This window comes from Triticum dicoccoides, chromosome 4B, assembly GCF_002162155.2.
Source record: "Triticum dicoccoides isolate Atlit2015 ecotype Zavitan chromosome 4B, WEW_v2.0, whole genome shotgun sequence".
Lineage (NCBI taxonomy): Eukaryota > Viridiplantae > Streptophyta > Magnoliopsida > Poales > Poaceae > Triticum > Triticum dicoccoides.
Window position 1 is genome coordinate 639,210,319 of NC_041387.1, and position 6,312 is coordinate 639,216,630.

Sequence of the window (6,312 nt, forward strand, 5' to 3'; positions counted from 1 at the left end):
TGTGTTTATGATGAGCACGTCTCCCCTAGTGCAGCATCACTGGTGCTCCCTCTAACTTGGCACTGTTATATGTGGTTGCATGTTATGTGTGATGTCTAGCTTGTATTGCTTCTAATTTTGTTGAATTCCATCTGCTTACTTTACACATTATACTTGAATAAGACACGTGTTTGAAAGTGCGTTATGTCGACTAAAGGGGGGGGGGGTGAATAGGCGATTTTTATGAATTCTTCACTGAGGAATTTGCCGGTGAGGAAATTCCTTAGCGAAGAACTATTAGCAGCGGAATAAGTACTCAGAAGTAAGCATAACAGAATACAAGCATGGTCATCATGATGAAATGAAGACTAGCACAGAGTACAGAAAGTGTAATCACAGGATAACACAAGATGAAGACAAACAGACTGAAGAAATTGAACTGAGGAAATTGAGAAAGTCTTCAGTCAAAGTCTTCAAACACAGATATGAACAAACACTCAACACAGTAATGAGGAAATGAAAGGGTTGAGGAAATAGAACCAGTTAGGTTGGTGAAGACAATGATTTGGTAGACCAGTTCCAACTGCTGTCTTAGTTGTATGTCTGGTTGGAGTGGCTGAGTATTTAAACTCGAGGACACACAGTCCCGGACACCCAGTCGCTGAGCACGCAGCTCAGGACACCCAGTCCTCACCGTATTCTCCTTGAACTAAGGTCACACAGACCTCGTCCAATCACTCGTGGTAAGTCTTCAGGCGACTTCCAAACCTTCACAGACTTGGTCACTCGGCGATCCACAATTCCTCTTGGATGCTCTAGACCTTGACGCCTAACCGTCTGAAAGAAGCACAGTCTTCAAAGGTAACAAGCATCGGATCCACGCAGGATCAATTTCTTCAGTGAGCTCAATCACTTTGGGTTTGTAGGGGTTTGGTTTTGGGTTTTCCTCACTCGATGATTTTCGCTCAAAGTCCTCGGAGGATGGGTTGCTCTCAAATGACAAGTGTCAAGTTCTCTCTGAGCAGCCAACCAGCTAGTGGTTGTAGGGGGTGGCTATTTATAGCCTAGGGAGCAGCCCGACATGATAAGACATAAATGCCCCTCAATGATATGACCGTTAGGTGGATAAGATATTTTGGGACAGCTGGCGCGCAGCACAGCAACGGTCGGAAATTTGACTCTCAAATTCCTCAGGGCTATAATGTTCCTCACTGTGTAGGTAATTCGCACTGACGAATTCCTAACTCCTCAGTCTGAACAAATTCATCAGCGACCAGAAGAACTTCGTCTCTGTCACTGAAGAAAGTGACTGAACTGTATGAGATTTCCAAAGGCTTCACTCGAAGGGATTGGTAGGTGTAGGATTTTGAGTTGAGCATCACATGGAAATTTTTCCTTAGTATTTCCTCGACCTCCTTTAACAGTACGGTGTTTCCTATGACTCAAGAAAGAGAAAATGAAACTACGAAAACAAAAGTCTTCACGCTTCATGTTCCACAAATGAATACCAAGTCTTCAAGGTCACACCAATTTCTTCACTTTCAAAGTCTTCAGAAAGTCTTCAGAATATCAAAGTCTTCAGTTGAAGAACTTCATTTTTAGGGGTCGACTTTCTCTGTAAATATCAAACTCCTCATAGACTTATAGACCTGTGTATACTCACAAACGCATTAGTCCCTTAACCTATAAGTCTTCAATACACCAAAATCACTCAGGGGCACTAGATGCACTTACAATCTCCCCCTTTTTGGTGATTGATGACAACATAGGTTAAGTTTTCAACGGGGATAAACATATGAAGTGTATACACTGATATTGAGGAATTTGATTACAAGATATAGTAGAACTCCCCCTGAAGATGTGCATAGTGAGGAATTTGCTTTTGAGGCAATGCACATTTGAAGAGTTGAATCATGGAGATCTCCCCCTATATCTTGTAATTCATACACGCATTTGATATATAATATGAAGAATTTGAAATGCATGATGAAATATGGTGCCTGATGAGATTCAGCATGTGTGCAATGTCATTAACGAGGAATAAGCATGCAAAGCATAATGCAACAAAAGTATCAGCGCACCATCGGTTTTAAGATTACAACTCGATCCAAATAAAAGTTTCAGAAGAACGAGAGTTGTAACTTAAAAAAATGCCCTTAATATAGACCCGCTTGAAGACTAACTTAGATTTCTCCCCCTTTGTCATCAAATGACCAAAAGGATTGAAACTGAGGACTAACGCCCCTGAAGAATTTCAAGTCGATGGAGGAGTGCCAGCGTTGTCGGGGTTGTTTGTTGTAGCAGGGCCTGCTGCAGTGTCGTCCAAATCTTCATACTCATCAGTGTCACGCGATGAATAATAAGAGCTGGCCACCAGTGGTGGAATTTTGACCCTCTTGAATTTCTTCGGAGGAGGTGCAGACCAGTCAAATTCTTCCTTGAGACCCATAGTCTTCAGTTCTTCAGCGCTATAGACATGAGAGTGAGGACAGCCCAGGTGCGGTTAAAGGTTTCATGAAGGTAGTATTGGTTCTTCTTCACTGCATTGTGTGTTGAGGTCATATTGTGAAGAAGTGCACCAAACTGACGCTTTACCCATTTGTGATTGCGATCAACCTTCTGATGAAGACTGAGGAGTAACTCATGGTCAGTCATCACCCTGGGTGCTGTGGCTTGAGGTTTGCTTGGCTGAGGTATTTGCGGCAGAGTCATGTGTGGCAGAATCGTCATTGGTAGAGTAAGATGCAGCCTTGCGAAATTGACCATCCAATGGACGAATGCCTTCATCGATCACAGCAGCGGCCTTGCCTTTATCATCAGCTGATGAAACTGTCCGTTTGAGGACTTCAATGGGAGGTAAGTTGCATCACCACCTCAGGAATTGCGAGCTGAGGTTCTTCAGGCTGAGGAATTTCTTGTTCCTCAACAGGTGCAGTCTGAGGATTAGCAGCAGCAGGTTCATCAGCACTAGTGGTTGGAATTTCTTCATGGACAGATGAAGTGGGATGAGTTTCTTCAGAGCCCATTTGAACAGTTGGAGCAGGGGACTGAGGTATCTGTTGGATTGGGGTGAAGAGTGGAGAATTTGGATGCTGACTTTCCCAAAAGTCATCGTTCATCACTGGCGTTGTGCTTCCAATATCCACATCTTCTTCAAGTTCCTCAACACCGGCCTCTTCAGCTGTGAACTGAGGCATAGGCGAGGAAATGATTGGGGTTGAAGGGATTGCTTCCACTTCAATTTCTTCATCAATCTGCTCTGACGAAGCAACAAAATGATTTTCTTCATCAGATCTGCTTGGGATCTCATAGTCTTCTCCAAAAGGAACAAGGTCCTTTGATGGCATGGAGGAAATCGGAACATCATCAATTGGATTTTCGAGTGAGCTGGTCATTGGCTTCATTTTCTTCGCAGCCGAAGAGTTTGACGCAGCTGATGCCTTCCTTTTCTTCACTGCAGCTCGCTCTACAACCTTGGTCTTCTTCACATCAGAAGCAGATGGAAGAATTGGAGTTGGTGTGGGCGCGGGAGGAGCTGAGGAATCTGGTTCATTTTCTTCAGGCGCACCACTAGTGGATGCCCTGGCAATTTCTTCAGCGGCTGGAATTTCTTCACCAGCCCTAGAACGAGCATGTTCTTCAACAGGCTGAAAGTCATCAGCTGTGCTGGCATGTTCTTTAGCAGGCTGAGAAGAGTCTGCAGCCTAAAGATTTTCTTGTTGCGATGGGGCTGCAACATTTGTGAATTTCTTTGTCAGATTGACGAATCTTACTTTAGCTCCTTGCCAATCAGCATAGTAGGCATCAAAGTCATTGCTGAGGGCTTGAATTTCAGACTGAGCCTGGAGAAGTTCCTCAGGTGTCATTCTGACAACGTTTTTCATCAGGAGCTTCTCCTTTCTGTATTGAGCTTTCTTGATCTCTCTTGCCTTTTCAAACTTCCATTTCTCTTCAGTGATGAAATGGGTCAACATATGACTATGTCCAGGGGTCAGATGAAAATCAGGCATTGGGGTGTTTGGATCCTTGTGCCAGAGATCAATATAATCGAGGATTTTTCTCGGATCCAACAGCAGTGGCACAGATGTGCCTTTGGCTCTAGCGGCCTTCACCTGTCTGTCTCTGATGATTTCTGTGAGTTCATCATCAGAAGCTTCATCATCAGAAGGCACATGGAATGCGACCTGTTTCTTCTTTGGACTTGGCCAAGGACCTCGTCCAGCTGTTGCTTTGGTCTTCAACAGTGTGGGGCCTGATGAGGAAATTGGTGCAGCTGAGGAACTTGCTGAAACACCAGAGGCAATCGAGAAACCAGCAGTCCTTTGACATGTATCCAGATGCACAGGAGCTGAGGACTTTGAAGGAGCTGTTGAGGACTTTGGTGGAGCTGTAGCAGTGTGAGGAATTTGCCGTGAGAGCACTGTTGGTGAAGTACTTGGCTTACGAGCAGGCTTCTTTGGCATGGATTTCCTCGGTTTGACCGAGGGCTCAGTAGCAGTAGCAGTGGCAGAATCCTCATTGAATTTCTTCACTGCCTCCTTGGCTTGTCTTGCCAATTTAGCTTGGCGCTTAGCCCATTCTTCAGGAAAGTCCTCACCACGTTTGATGCTTGTGGGGTCAGCTACTTGGCCAGGTGCCAATGGAGCTCTTGGGCATGGAGGGTTGAGGGCGAATTTCCTCATGTACTTTGGAGTCACATATCTGTATTCCCTCCATTCCCTTGCCCATCTCCGTTCAATCCTCTGAATGCGCACCTTGCGCTGATTTTTGTTTTCTTTGCCAAATTTTGCTTCATCAGGTGTGCAATAGTCAGCATAAATTTCCTCAGGGATTTCAAACGCAGTCATAACCTCAGGTTTCTTTCCTCCTTTCTGCGGCTTCTTACCGTCTGCCATATTCTTCAGTTGAGGAATTTGAACAATCGAGTTCTCTGAAGAAGTATGCAGTTTTTCTTTGAGGAACGCTGCAAATGAGTTAAGTTGATGAGAACCTAGTGATTCAGCAGAAGACATGAGTACCTGTGAACAGAGTACAGGTGCGAGGAATTCGGAGAGGTCATATGCGTTCTGAGGAGGTTTTTCGAAAAGAACAAGTTTTGAGGAATTTGACCAGATGAACCTTGAGGATTTTCACTAAGCATTCTTGTCTTAGGTTCCAGAGTTGTACAAATCGAAGATCCACACAATTAGGGAATCTTGAAGAAAATGATTGCTTAGAGAAACAGTTCAAGATCATATGATGTGTGGTGTTCATATGTGTGAAGATTTGAAGAATAAACACCTTTGAAGATTTTCAGGAAAGTTTGAGAATCAAAGTGAGTAATAAAAGTAACTTTTAATTACCCGAAGTGAAGAACACGACGAACTGAGAAGAACAGATGTGAAGTTCGTCAGGTTAGATATCCCACGCCCTAACTTGGCAGAGGAAGACAGCTACGGCGGCGGCGGAGTGAAGATTTCCGCGGTCGGCGTGAGTACGACGGCAGCGAGGTCGAGGCAGCGAAGCTCTTCCTCACCGGCGACGATGGAGTAGCGGCGGCGCTAGGGTTTGAGGAGCTCGAGTGAGAGAGTAGCGATCGAGCGGAGTAAATGAAGTGAGGAAGGGGAGAGGGGTATTTATAGACACGGTGAAAAACTGTTCGCCCGAAGATTTGGGATGAACGTACCCCTGCCCTTTCTCCTTCACGCGACATGTGTCACCCACGTACTGTGTAGTTGAGATCGTGTACGATCGTGGGTGAAAAGAATAATGCATTGTGGGATGCGGAACGGTTTGAGCGGCAAAACCGAAAATTTGGATAAGATTTGTTTTAAAGTTTCGTTCGCAATTCCTTCAGCTGACAAGGAAACAGTGAAGATTTTGAACGAGTTTCAAATAGAACGCATATGAAGAATTTGTGAATAGATTGGGTTGAGTATAGCATAGAGGGGGAAGGGTCCGATCACATTCACTTAGCAGAAAAAACAACTTGAAGAAATAGCTATAAGTGAATGCTGTAGAGGACATAAACGCATATGTATATATAGCCAATGAAGAAAAACAAAGGAAATAGTGAAGATTTTGAAAAGTTGAAGAATTTGAAAAACTGAAGAATTTCAAAACTGAGGAAAAACTCAAATTGAGGATTTTCAACTTTTTGTGGTGGCGTGACCCACCGTATAAGAATGATGATTTCAAACACCGCGTACAATTGTCGTAGGGTTCTGAGAATCAAATTCTTCATTGATTTCTTCACACTTAGAGTGTTATTCTTCATTGATTGAAGAAAAACGTTTCTTCATGTGTTGCACATCTAAGTCATCAATTTTGCATAAGTGTTAGGATGTGTGTCCT